Genomic DNA, 16,177 nt, shown 5'->3' with positions numbered 1-16,177 from the left:
TGATAATCGAACTGTTAAGTTGTCGCCGCTAAGACAAAAAGCTGTGTCACCAAAACCAATTGAACGACTTTAGTTTTTAAAGTTTTTTGTGACGAAACAGCGTTTCATCACAAAAAACTTTAAAACGTTCAGCGTTACGCATAAAATTTCGTTAAGGTACTTTCGTTAAGGTTTCATTGAAACAGTTTCAAGTGGTGGCTTATCGCAACAGTAAAGCAAAAAGTCTAGATATTAGATTAAATGGTATTCGAAGAAACTAACTTCAGTCAAGGATCGGAAAATAGATTTCTTCATCCCATTAACAACTACTCCCTTCACTGAGAAACAGGAGCAATGGGCAACACCAAATCTTATTAAGGCGGTCAGGCTAAACGCGCCTCTTTGGCCATCTACATTAATGCAGGTCACGATACGCACAAATTGCTCAAAGAATCACATTGAACAGCATGTAAAAACGTTACTAAAATGTTAAAATCCGCAAGGCACAACTACGAAGAGAAACTCGCCAGAGAGTCCAAAACGCTTAAATGCACATGTACAAAGCAAACAGAGCGTCAGGAACACTATTACATTGCTAGAAACAGCTATAGCAACATCACCACCAATACCGGCGATATATGCTCATTGCTGAATAACTGTTTTCATTCGGTTTTTGTTTTGATGCCCGAAGGTCTAATGCCAGCTTTTAAAAGTCGTACCGAAACAATTTGTGTCATTGACCCAGCAATTTTTTCTATCGATATAGTACAAAAGTGTCTCAACCACTTTGATGAAAGAAAGTCAACCGGCTACGACGGCTTACATCCACAGTTTCTTAGTAAATGTGTAGCAACCTTTGATAAACCTCTTTCGCTTATCTACATTTGCTCGTTCGCGACTTAAGTAGTTCACGACTTGTGGGGAAAATCGAATGTAACACCTATTTTCAAAAAGGGGAGTAAACGAAATGCATCAAACTACCGGCCTCGCATCCAGTCCATGCAAAATGATGGAAAGTATTTTTTAAACAAGCATAATGAAACACCGTGTTGCTATTGCTTTAATTACTACAAAGCAGCAAGGCTTTGTTCATCGCAAGGGTTGCGTCTCAAACCTGCTAAAAATTTGAGACATCATGACGGAAGCAATTCATCGCAGATACGCAGTAGACGTCATATACACAAACTTTGCGAAGGCATATGACAAAGTGCCGCATAATGGGCTTCTTCATAAGTTAAGAGCCTACGGTATTCAAGGCGCGTAATTAGACTAGATCTCAGCTTGGTTACGCGACCGAAGTCAACGAGTAGTCATCAACAGCATCATATCTGCATGGCAAGTGTTCATTAGTGGCGTGCCTCAAGACTTGGTCTTGGGCCTATTTCTCTTCGTAATCTTCATTAATAACCTGCCGGACAGCATAACTCATTAGATGATATTGTATGCTGACGGCAGTAAAATTATTGGCATAATTAAAAACGAGTCGGGCAGCATCACTCTTCAAGCCGACACTGACAAAGCAGTGGAATGATCATATATTTGGCTTATGCATTTCAAAATTGAGAAATGCAAAGTAATGCATATTGGTCGCGAATGTATTCAATGTCGACGCTCGAGTACTCAATGGCCAGCGTTGACGACACGCGTTATCCACTCAAAAAGACTGTAGTCGAAGAGACCTTGGTGTGATGGTCTCCAATAAACTAAGCGTAAGACCACAAGTAGAGCCAGCTGAATCAATAGCGAATAGAATGCTACGGCAACACAAAAAAAATATTTCGCAGTCGCAGTATTTATTTATGACGCACACTGTATCTTATTTACATTCACCCTCACCTCGCTCTCCTCGAGCAAGTTCAACATTGAGCAACAAAAAAATATCATCTATTAAACACCTGTCCTATGAAAATTGACTCCAACAGCTCGGTTTAACAACACTTGAAGAACGCCGTAAAATAGCAGACCTCAGGCGTCAACTCAAACTTGTCAGTTTTTTTGCTCCACAAAAACTTTCAAACAGTAAAGCAAAGTATATTTTAAGAGGACATAGTCAAAAACTAGAACGCCAGCTTGTACGAAATTGTAAAGAACGACTTTTTTTCAAATAGAGTTGTTGTCCCATGGAATGCTCTTTCCCAAGTAGGAGTGAACGCTCCATCAATCAATGCTTTCAAAGACAGCATAACAATGTAACTTTTAGAGACACAATTGTCTGTAGCTTCTGTGTTTTTTTTTTCGTCAGGATAGAAGGGCCTGGTAAAACACCTCTTCATCAAACTATGAATAGATTTATTGTATTCTTTTTATTGATCACTGAATAAATGAAAATAAAAAAAGAATAGTCTATAGAAGTAAACTCTGGTCAGGAAATCTATTATTCTACGCTAGAAACTTATTTAAATGGCAATTTCTGAAGAGTTTCAAAATATTTTGAATTTAGTAAGCTTTGATATTTTAAATGAAGATCTCTTAGGTGAAATATTTAAAGAGGAAAAATTTTGAATTATTACAATAAAGCATTTGAGAAGGTTCGACATTATCTTTTCTAATATAAATTTTTTTCAAAAAAAAAAACAATTATCCAACGTGTGTTTAACACAAATAAATTGTTTCATAATGACATAACACGCATAACATGTTTCATAATGACATAACACACATGTTTCATAATGACACATAAATTATTTCGTAATAACATAAATTTGGTTTATCTATGTAAATTAAATATAATATATACGATATATTTAATTTTAAAATGGCACAAAACTATACAATTACCTTTAATTTTTAGGTAATTTCTTTGGATGAATATTCGTGTATTACATGTGGAGAATTTTGCAAGTAAAAGGAGGTTTAAAAAGGCCGTCAAATTTAGCACATCCGTCATGTATCAAACTTAAATCGAACTTAAAGTTTTATTCAAGTATTGTTCTATATGTTCATTACTATCACCATGATCGGTTGAAATTTGGACGATTTTTAAATTGAATTTTCTTAAAAAGCCCTTAATCAATTGTAATAATTTTTTTTTTATAATGATCCTTACATAATTAATTTTTATTTCAACAAAAATAAATTAACCCTTAACTTTACGACGTGCAAGTAATTTTATTTTTTGTAAAGTACCCGCCATCATCTCCACAATTTTACTTTGCGTCACTTTTTTGTAGCATTAATCCATAAATCACGAAAACTTTTAACTCTATTTACACATTTGCCTCTTTTCCTCAATATTCCCTTCACAATTGCCCTGTAAGATTCGATTACTCTTTGCTCTGGACAGTTTGGTGGACTAGCATTCTTTAGAACAAAATTGACTATATTTTTCTTATACCACTGCATTATTTTTTCAAAATAGTGGATAATCTGGCCAAAATAAGGTTGGTTGTTTGTGCTTTTTAATTAGAGAAAGAAGAATTTTTGACATCACATCTGTCAGATCTGATGTCAAAAATTGATTTGTTATGAAAGGAGAGCTTTAAAACCACATCTGCAAATAGCCTGCCATACAAGGCAACTTATGAGCGAATTTTTCAACTTGAATGTACTCAAATTTGTCAGAAGCTTCATAAAGTTTTGACTGATAATAGTATTAATTACCTGGAAGCCTCGAGTGATCTTTTTTACAGTAGGTTTCATTGTATTCTAAAATGCATAAATTTTTTTTCGTAATTAGTTTAAGAAAATTTTTAGCTCGTCAAATTGCCTTTATTTCTCCATCAAGTGACTTTTTTGGTATTTTTTTCTTGTAATATGGTTTCAAATTTTATTTTTTGAATACCTTTTGAACGAAAGATCTACTGCATTTAAACTTTGTAGCTAAATCTTGTTGTGACTGAGTCGGATTTCGACGAATTGAATCTTCTATTGATTTAGGTTCTATTTGGAAATAAATTTTGATTTTAAACCTCTTCCCAATTTTCTTTTTACGGTTTTGTTTTATAACAATTTATAATAACTATTTATAACAATTCTAACAGTTGGTTTTGGAACTTTACATGCTTTTGAAATCATAGAACATGAGAACGATGGTTTTTCTATGTAAAATTTCAAAAGTTTATTTCGATTTTCAGACTCTTTACTCGATGTTGCAAAAACCAATTTGAAGTAAACAAAACTACACCCTTCCACAAAAAAACTAATTATGTAAGCATCATTACAATTAATTAAGTGGTTTTTGAGAAAACTCAAATTAAAATCGTCCAAATTTCAACTAACCATGGTGATATATCTTAAATCTGGATAAGCGTTTATGCGCTTTATTAGCCCCTCATATTGGAAGTCATATTTCTAGTTTTTATAAAAAACAACAAAACTCTCCTTATGAAGAAAGCAAACAAAAACCAATAAGTGTACAAGAACTAAATGGATTGCAGTATTTAGCTGGTTATGTTATACACAAATTTAAAAAAAACTCATGACACAACTAAAATCATAATTGAAAAATAAATCAGGACACAGTACTTAAAAAATTTACAGCAGGTACATTCGACGATCAAAAATTAATTTGTTCCCAGGACAGAGGGGTCTAACTGCTGTAACAAAAGAGTGTCAATAGTAAACAATTTGTATTGAAACAGAGAGTTTGTTTAAGAGAGAAACTAGCAAAAGTAACTTAAAAAAAATGGATATTGCTTAAACGGTTGTTGATGGAAGACACAGAAATAATAAGTTTGTACAGCAATATTGTTGAAACATTTGAAACTGAAAACCCTATTGTTTTTGATCGTGATCTATTTAATAACATTTTAGAAAATATGCTTAAACTTTCTCTTCGCGTACGCTCATTTTCATTAACTCGAGACATTATTCAGTTGCACAAAGAATAGAAAAAAGAAAAACCTTCACGCAAAACTATCAAAAAGGCATCTCAGAAACTTTTTATACAAGAATAAAGAGTATTTATGCAAAGAAAATTTTTTTATCATATAACAAAAACAAACAGAAGTTCATCAACTATTGTTCAAAATAGTAAACGTTTTGTTTTATGAGCACCTTTTGTGTTACCAGAAACAAGTACAACAGAGCGCTGCATTCTCAACGTATTTAAATGATACACCAAACTGGTGTATCGTAGGGTTATTGTTTCTTCTTCCTAAACTACAACGTCTTCCAGAATGTTCCTCTAAAACATCTTGACTGAAATGCTCACTAAGAACATAAAGCATCCCAGCGTTTAATAAGAATTTTGCTACTTCAATAAGAGAATAGGATGTAACTCTAAGTCCCTCGTAAGTTTGGGAAGACATAAAAATTCTCACTCGTTCATCATTTATAAAGTCCCCAACACGTTTAGAAACATTTTCTTTCCAAAGTTTTAAATAGTTTTGAAAACTTTCTTTCAATCGTGTCAATCGCTCCTCGTTAATATTTTTATATGGTTCCAAAAAGGGCTTGCGCTTTGTTAAACTTTTTGAATGGTTTCGTACATTCATACAATCAAAAAACTTATTAGCAAACTTGCACAGTTCTGCAGTTTCATGCATATAAAAAGGGTAACAACTTTCAATTACATCTGAAACTGTTTCACTTAATACTTGGACAGCAAATCAAACATTAATTACATAATCAAGTTAAAATTCAGGTTTCAGGGTAAAATCTGCTGATATAAGTTTAAAGATAAGTTTTAAACTACTAATTTTTCAAAGGAGCATTATTTTTTGCACGAACAACTGCAGTTTTTTTTTCTTCTGATAGTTGTTTGTTAATTCATTTTTCAAAGTTAAAACATTTTTCACAACGATAATTTTCTGATGGTAAAGAATAACGAACTTCACAATTTTTTGGTCTTAAGTAACGCTTGAGGATGGATAGTCCTGCTTGCAAGGCAGTTGAATTAATTTCTGTTGGAACGTAGTGACGTATAAGTTCATATGAAGTAATATTTGTTAATCCAAGGCATACTTTAAAATGCTCTATTTCAGTTATGAAGTCTGAGATAAAGACATTCATACTTCCTGAATATTTTTTTATAAAAAGATGGTCTCTGTGAAGGACCAAACCAAGTACAATGCAACTATTAACCAAGGATTCATCAACAATGATTACATAAGTAGGAACAAAGAAATGCCCTACAATTTTTTTTTTGTTTTCTCATGATGAGTTACCATCTAATTATCTGTTAATTTAAGTTTATCTACTCTAAGTTAAGTTCCAAGAAACTTTTATAGCATTTTGAGTTAAAAATTGTATCACTTTCTCTATCTTGTACAATATGTTTATGTTTACGTTCTGGCTGCTGCAAACATTCGTGAGACTTTTTAGTTAAGTTTTTAGTTGGTACTGCAAGTAACTTTATTGTTTTTCTTTTGCTCTCTGAAATGTAAAAAAACAAAATTGTCTTAGTATTTTGTTTAATTGTTTTATTTTTAATTTTTGTTAATTTTTTTAATTTTTATTTGTTAATTTGTTTTTTTGTTAATTTGTTTTATTAATTTGTTAATTGTTTTATTTTTAAATTTTGCTAATTTGTTTTATTACTTTGGGTTATTATCTTAATACTTAATAAACTTTAAACTTGTGAATAAATAAATTTATTCGCAAATTAAAAATTAATAATTAAACTTTAAATACTAACTTGTTAATTCAATATCATCTGTAAAAAAATGTCCTTCACAAATGTAAATTTTTCCTGCAGCTACTCGATCTTTCAAATCTTTATCTGCAACATGATATTTAAACAGACTATTAATTATTTCTTTCCTCCAGTTTGAATGAAATTCGTCATTTCTCATTTGGATTTGAAATATGCTAATTACTTTATACTTATAAGAGGAAGAAACTTGGCATCCAGGAAAAGCACGATTCTTTCCTGGCATAATTATATAGTTTTGAAAAAAACTTTCTTTTGATTTCAAAAACAAAGGTTAATAAGCACAACAAGCAGATTTTAAGATAAATTTATTGTAAATCGTAAGAATTTGTTTTGCATGTACAATGATCACGTAACGCAAATTTACGAAATTTCAAGTTCAAACAAAGACATTGCCAGACCAGGGTTTACTTCTATAGATGACGCTTTTTATTTACCCATTATAAAACCGGGAAAAAAAAGCAAGAAAATTTTTTTTTTTTTAATTTCATATTAAACTTTTACTCCCTAGTAGAAATCTCATATTAAATTTTTACTATATAATGAGCAGTTCACTACGCGAAATTTCTCTAACTAAAGCAATTTTGCTACCCCATCGAATTTCCTTAACAAACTTATGCAAATGTCATTCAGTTATTCAAAGTTACAGTTGTTCAAAACATCGTTTATTTAAAGTATCGTTTATTAATTTTTTTTATTAGACTTGTTTTTTTATTATTATAGTTCCGATATTTTAATGACTTTGCTTTAACGTTTTTATTTGAGTTTATTATCAATTTTTTACTTTCACTTACTTTTGTACATTCTCAACTTGGACTATCAGGTTGCTATCAGTGATGACCCTGGAACCTTTCTTCAATTCCAAAGAGCATGAAAAATGAAAACCACACAAAACACTATCTACAATGCTCGATTATTTAAAAGGGGTATAATGGAAAACTTTAGTTTTTTAATCAAACATTTTTTTAATCAAATATTATTCTTTTACTCCCTTGGAAATAATTAACTTGATGTTAGTTGATAACAATTAATATAAATTGTGTAGTAATATTGTATTCAATACCTTTTATATTAAATTATATTGCTAAACTTAGGACAAAGTCCTATATTTGGTTACTTCTTAAATAAATTGTTAAAAATTCTAATTTTGATTTTTTAAATTTTTTTTTGGCTTTTTTGGAAATCCGATTATAGTTTATTTAACTTTACAAATTGTTAAATACTATTTCATTATTTGTTCATGAAGTTTACCTTGTTACTGTAGTAGGTTTTTATCTCACTTTGGTTGATGGATTCTATTAGCCCAAGATGTTTAAAAATACCCTTCAAAAAAAGTTTAAACAAAAAAATTAAAAACATCGGCGTAAACAATACTCAGGTGGTTTGAGCCAAAGCTAAAAAATAAATTTTAAATGATATAATTTATAATTTTGTGTATTTACATAAAAGTGCAGTAAAGTTTAAAAATTTAAAAAAAATTTCCAAGTTCTTTCTTTTTTTTTTTTTTTTTAAGTTTAAATTATTTACGTGTCGTTATTTACATCTAGTATAAACATATAAACTTGGAATCTGGAAAAAGATCATATCGACCTTGTCGCCAGAACCATATAAAAATTACAATAAAAATAAAATAATTAGGCTATACAATTTTATTCCAGAGATAAGGTGCTTTATATTCTATACAAAATTGATTAAACTTTGTTTGACAAAAGGGTTATTTTAAATAGTTATTATTTCGCAAACTATATTTATTCTTTACTTTAAAGGTAAATAGATCTTTAAAAATATTTAATAAAGGGTTGTTGATAAAACAAAAGGTAAAACATAAAGTATTGTACAAGTTAAGTTGATAAACGTTTAATACATTTATATCTTTGAATAAAGGTTTTGTGTTTGAAAAACGATTTAAAAAATATATTATTCGCATTTCATGTTTCTGATGGCGGTAAAGACGTTGCAACTTACTTTTACCTGTACTTCTCCAGGCAATATTTGCATAGTTTATATAGCTATGAATAAATGAGTAGTATAGTTGTTTTAAGTTATTTTTATTTAAATAATTTCTGGCCTTATAGAGGATTCCAATAGTTTTTTCAACTTTTGTTGATATATAATCAATATGAGTTTTCCATGTCATATTTTCGTCAAGATAAATACCTAGGAATTTTAAAACGGAATCTTTTTTTATTTCTACTTCATCAATATAAAATTTAGGTAAATAATTAGGCAAAAAACTTGTTTTTGTTTCTAATTTCATTCAAGTTGTATAACCCTTTATCCTTTCCCGCTATTTATCCTTTCCCGCCATTTTGCGATCTGTGATGTGAAAAGTTTTTAAAATATTTTAAGACTAATATTTTAAAACAAAATATTTTAAAACTAATACCGTGAAAAAGACGTCGTGAATTCCTTTTCCGTTGATTTTTATGGGAACATGCAGATTCGATCTAAATTCTTTATAAGATAGTTTCCCTGCTATTGTGTCAATTATGCATCCAAATATCTAAACACATAAAGGAGTTTCCACTAACTCTTGGACATTATAATTATTACCAGTTTTGTTAATTATTTCTCTGTCATTATAATATCATTATAAATTGGTTTGAAAGTGAGTAATACTAGAACCGAGTTTGAAACTGAAGCATGGTATGACCAAAGTATCAAATTTGTATTATATATTTCTATCGGATTTTCTTGGACTACTTTTTGCTGTACATGATCTTCAAAAATCATTTTGTGTAATTCATGCAATAAAATCTTTCTACCTGAAATAGATGTGGACATTTCTTTTTTTCCAAATTTATCTGTAGCAACTGATGAATACTTTTTATGGTCAATCAAGTTCCCTAAAATGTATTTTCTAGAAGTGATATTTTGATATATTATGGGATCGGTACTGAGATTCCACTACCTGAGGTGTTGCATTAGTAAAGATATTTTAGTTTTTAAAAATAGTAACCAATAAGCTCTCCTTTGATAACTAGTAACCAAATCCAGTATTGTAACCAAATCCAGAATTGTAGTATGGGCAAGGCTCAACTACAATACTGGACTTAGTTATTAAAAATAGTAACGTGGCGCTATTATATAACCTAACTACATAGTGTTGTGTTGGTCATTCATCAACAAAAAATTTTTGTTTTTCTTAAAACTGATTCATTCATTGGTCGATCAGGGAAAAGATTTAACTTCAGAGTTAAATCTTTCTTCTGATCTAAAAAAGATTTAACTCTGAAGTTAAATCTTTTTTCGATCGAGTAATGAATTTGTGAATAATTTTTTGGTATGTTCTACTTGCCTTAAAAATAGGAAAAGAAAACGTATAAAAATATATATTTTTTTTTTAAGATTTATCAAAGCTTTTGAAAGGTTTATAAAAATCATTATTTTATTTGTTATAAAATATGAACTTTTTTATTAGACTTGTTTATTTATTTATTCATTTGTAGTTTATATATAAAAAAAACTAGAATACTGGAGCTAGAAAAAGACAAAGTCTTATCTATCACCAAGCTCTGAATTAATGGTCAGTTCTAGCACATTTGCATAAAGAAAAAATATTTTTTAAATCTAAATCGAAAAACTCTAGTCGAAATTAATTTATTAAGTTTACCTGACATTTATTTTATAAGTATATCTGATAGTTTATTAAGTTTTTTTCTTGCTCTAGTTTTATTAGGCTTTTTACAACTACAGGTGGTTATATCAACATTATTTTTTTCCACAAACTCACGGACAATCATGTTACCTTCAATTTTGTATTTCTTTGCAAGTGCCGAAAGATTAATACAAATAAAATAGTTATTGTTTTGAATTTCGCATATACTTTATTTTATTTTTTATACAGAATCTCTTTGTTCTATTATTTTCATTCTTTTCTTTTTATTTTAAAATTAGAAAAATTAAACAAGTTTTTATACTTTTAATCCTATTTTCATTTCCTGTTTTTTTATTTTACATATCAAGTTTATTAAAATCAATGTTCTCAAGGGTCGTCCATAAAGTACGTACGTTTTTATTTCGACCTCCCCTCCCCAACATTTTATACGCTTTTTTCAGTCCCGTCACCTCCCTAAAAATACCTACGCTTTTAAACTACCTACCAACATTTTATGACATTATTTAAATTTACTCCTTACTTTTAAAATTAACAACCTGGCCCCCATCTCATATACACAATTTTCAGACCCCCTCTCCCCTATCCGAGCGTGCGTACTTTATGGGCGATCCCATAGGGGTCACTGAATGTCTTATTTTGAAATACCAACTTTGGAAATCGACAGAAGAGCAACGTTAAAATTCTTAGAAGATATTATTTTGCACTTGAGAGTTAGTTGTGAAAATATTGGTAACTGTTAATTTGGTAAGTGGTGAATGTGACTTTTTTGGCCTATAATTCACTGAATTCGGAAAAATGTTTTCTGGACTTTAACATAAACTACAGACATTAAGCGTGTCTTTTTACTGTATGAAAGGATCCAATTTTTTATACATATTGGGAATAGCGTTTTATAAATACAGTTCTTTCGTCAAAACCACACCCTTTTTTTAAAAATGTTGTCTATCCACACAACTGTAGAAACGCTTTTCATTCACTAGAATATGCTGGAGCTGACTAATTAAATGGTCATATTTTTTATGTTTCAAAGTACAATTTCGCCATCTTGATAAGAAATAATTTGTATCAATTTTCTTAATTTTGGCTTAAATTTTATTTTTAAGCAAAGAATAACCAAAAAAAGTGCATACTAATTTATTACTTTATCTATAAAATAAAAGTAATTTAGCTGTACTAATTAGTGCTATATTAATGTTTTAATAACCTTACAACAGTATTAGATTTTTGTTACAGGTGGAACAAAGGGATAGATGAAAAAAGTGCCACTTCTTTTAAGTGTCTACTTATCTTGATAACTATTTTGCCAATTTTTTTTTCATATCAAACAGAAATTGCTCTTAAGCAATCTTTTTAAAAATAATGATTTTCTTCTTCAAAAGTTTAGAGTTTGAACGAGGAGTAAATACTAACAAATAAAAAATAGCAAACCAAAATAAATTTTAATACGTAAAACTATATTGCACGATTAAAATTTAATTAACAACACATGTAGATGCAAAAAGATCGAACTTCAATATAGAAAAAGTATAAACAAACAACAATTTATTACAAACTCTGACCACCTCTTGATTTTTTTGTTTTAAGCAAATATAGTTTGTATAAGTGTTTTTCAAATGCAATACAAATCTGATCAAAAAGTCGAGTACAAAGTCGATCAAATGAGTTAGTAATTTTAGAAAAAGTAAATAATGATAAAGTCTTATAAACAATGAAATTCACCATTATTGGCTTCTTTTTTAAGAAATGTTGAAATGATAAGAAAAAGTTGTTATTAAAAGATATATATATATATATATATATATATATATATATATATATATATATATATATATATATATATGCATATATATGCATATATACACACACACACACACACACACACACACACACACACACACACACACACACACACACACACACACACACACACACACATATATATATATATATATATATATATATATATATATATATATATACATATATATATATATATATATATATATATATATATATATATATATATATATATATATATATATACATATATATATATATATATATATATATATATATATATATATATGTATATGTATATATATATATATATATATATATATATATATATATATATATATATATATATATAAATATATATATATATGTATATATATATATATCTCGAGGTAATAATAATTTTGTTCTAAATCAAAGTTTTTACGAACTGAGAAAATCAAATTCAAAGTTTTAAAAGGACCTGTAGACCACTTAAACATAAAAGACGTAAACAAATTAGATTCATATTAATTTCCCATACTTGCTACCACAGTTTAAAAGTAAATACTTCAAAAGATATAATGTGCAGGTATCTGAATTACCACACCCTGATTTGGAGATAGAACAATATAATACACACTTATTTTATAAAATACAATATTATTTTGTTCTATCTCCATTTTTTATATAAAAATATAATACAAATTAGTACTTTGTATATATACTGTATATATTGTAGCAAGGTAAAGAACTGTTTGGCGTATCTCTGTTTTATTGGAATAAAATCTTACTTTAACTAGTAAAAAAACTTTATAAATGCAATATTTATAAAGTTTAATTATCTAAAGTATGTACCAAGATTTTTACAAAAAAATAACACTTTGGTTGAAATAAGCTCCAAGAACATATTATCCAAAATACGTTTCACAGTGAAATGAATTTCAAAGATTAAATTCAGCAAGGTAAGCACTTCTGGTTAATTCATTAAAAACAACAATTTCAATAAGAAGCCCATTTAACACCATAACAAAAACATAAAACATAAATATTTTGACATTAAAATAAATTATTTTAAAATACTATTATAAAATGTTATGTCTACAGCAGGCATATACTTGAACATACTTTGAAGGTCCTTAGCTTTATAATTAGAAATTTGAGCACACTGGTTTAAGACAGAAGCCATTGGTACAACTGCAAGAGGTCTTGCCACAGATAATGAAGATCGTGGATTGTTAGGAAGACGCTTAATTCGTACTTCTTAACAAACATCAGTAAATGACTTTCTGTAGCATATAGGATCTGGAAACTCTGCCCTGTAAACCAGATGCTTTATTTGGGTATAGGGAACAAGGTTATAATTAAAATAGCCTGCAATAGTTGAAAAATGCTTAAAATTCAATCTTTTCATTTGGTAAACAGAAAAAGGATTTCTCTTTTGAATATTAGCAATTGCTCTGATTAAACCAAGTGGACTAAATGTTTCAAGAGGAGCTAGTGCTCTATCAATTTGACTATGTATATTGTCAACCTCTTGTATACTAGAATGCCCTAATTCACAGAACTTTTGCTCTATTGCCCTGATTTTTGGGTAACGTATCAAAAACTCACGTAAGGCAATGGACATGTGACTATTTCTATTTTGAGGTACGCAGGAATCAAACCATAGTATGAGTTTATTAACATCTGGGTGGTCAGCAATTATCTTCTCAAGCAAGCATGTTACACTACTTGCAAGGTCATTTCCTGCACGACCTGAAATGCCTTCATGCCAAAGCATACAATAACCTTTTTTATTTAGGGAGCAATGCCCAGTTAAATTATAAGCTGAGAGTATACGTTTGTAAAAAAATGCTCATATGTTTGATTTTGGTAAACTTATTACATTTTCAAGGTCAATGCATACTACAGCTACATTTTTATCCTTAAGTCTGCGGTCTTTTTTACGTTCTGCTCGATTTTCATTCTTCAACATTACATGTTTGAAAAATTTTGGGGTTTGCTCCTCAGTTGGATTTACTACATTATGGTATTCATAACATGTATCACATAAATCAGCTTTTGGCCTTTGAAATTCGATGTTAAAGTCATGCTCAAATATGAATCTATACATATGCTTCTTAACAGGAGCAATATTCTTTTCTTTGCAATAGGTAGAGTAAAGTTCATACATTTTATTAAGATTTAAAAAAGCTTCAAAATATTCTTTTTTTGTTCTTTTACGACAGTAGTGTCATGGTACACGTGGAAATTCATTGATATAATCTTTGACACTTTGTTCTGATCTTTGATCAACAACCTTTTTGGTGTGTTTCCCCCATTTTGAAAAGGCTGGGCTTCCAGTAGCATCATTCTTGTTTTCATGATGATAATAAACTCTTCTACTACTTATATTTAAAGTAGTGAGGTAAAATTCTTTTCAAACTCGAGTTTGCAAATCACCAACAAAAAAGCTGTAATAAAATGAATATGTTTTTTGCGAATTTTCATTGATGGTTCGTTGACGTTTCTTCTGGAGTCGTTCAGTAGTTCTACTGTAGAAATGCTTTTTTTGGGTATCATCCATAGACCAAAAATCAGAAAATATATGTGCTCGTTCTTCATCACTGATATGTTGTCTACATTTAAATTTACAAGAATTTAAACAGTCTTTTCTTGTGGTTACAGACTTGCATGGAACATTTTCTCCTTTTCTATTTTTATAAGCTTGACCAGATTGTCTCAACTGCTTTCTCACATTCTGTATCCAAGTTTTAGGTGCTGACTTTCGTTTCCTAGTTTGGCCTCCATGTGGGGGCAGACGACTAGCAGATGCTATTACAAGTGCACCATTAGGATATCCAAGAACAGTCAGATCAGTTTCTTAAAAAAAAATATATATACATAATAATAAACAAATATCAATAATACCCAAACCATGAACAATATATATATAAGAAAGTTCAAATGTAATAACTATGATTTATGTAAAAAAAACATTTTCCTTCAACGTTTTGTTGTAATTTTTCAACAAAAAAATCTACCGCGGCTGCCAATTTGAATTTAACGACTTTCAAATATAAAACAGATTAAACGGAGATAGCACATTATAATTTTAATTTATAAACTGCATTAAGGAGGTGGAACAAAATGCAATGTCAGGTATATTAAGAAATAATTTTTTTTTTACTGATTTGGTAATAAAAAATAAATATTTTAACTATAAAAAGAAAAAAAATTTGTCTAACTCAAATTTTTTAATTTGTGGAGATAGAACAAAATAATTCTTACCTCGCGATTAGGGATTGCAATCCCGGGATCCCGTACCCCGGGATCCCGGACGTTTTTTGGTCCCGAAAATCCCGGGATTCTAAAAACAAAAACCCGGGATTTTCGAGATTATAGCAGGATTGAACTAATTAAATTATTTTGTAAAACAAAATGTTCTAAGTTGGTAACTATACTGAATTATAACGAGTTATATAATGCTGCAGAAACACAAACTTCAAATTTAATGTCAATCATAAAGAAAGAAATGCATCTGTTTGAAAATGGTGGAAACCGGGGGCATAATTTGGAATTAGTATACCAATATTTGTTATCTATTCCACCGACGAGCATCGAACCTGAGCGGGCATTTTCTGAAGCTGGGTATTTGAAAAATAAAATAAGGAGTAGGCTAAATGACCAAACCTTAAATGCTCTACTATTCCTCCGGGTATATTTTCAGACAAAAGCAGAAAGTTTGTAAATAAAATATGCATTTAATATGAATTGTTTTTTTGTTTTACATTTATTATTTAGCTACCATTTATTTATAAATATAAAATAAAGATTTTCTTTAATTTTTGTCTCTCAATAATAACAAACAACTTATTATGTTATTTTTTACAAAGTAGCTTGTTGCTACAGCAAGTACATCGGTAGCCAAATTTAAGAAAATTTATGTTTACAAATTTATTTTGAAATTTTGATTGTTTAGTTACTTTAGTCAAATACACTTTAAATGTTATTTACATATCCAATTATTTGATGAAGATTATTCTGTAAAGTCTGTAATCTTAAAACATAATATGCAAGGTACCGTATATATATTTCTGCATTATTTTAAGATCTTTATATACACCTGCTGCCTGTTACACAATTAAAACAATTTAAGGCGCCATAGAAAATTAACTTAAGTCATTAAGGCATAATGAAATTAAATAAAAAATTGATAACATCAAAAAGTA

This window comes from Hydra vulgaris, chromosome 08, assembly GCF_038396675.1.
Source record: "Hydra vulgaris chromosome 08, alternate assembly HydraT2T_AEP".
NCBI classification, from domain to species: Eukaryota; Metazoa; Cnidaria; class Hydrozoa; order Anthoathecata; family Hydridae; genus Hydra; species Hydra vulgaris.
This window is presented reverse-complemented; position numbering follows the sequence as displayed.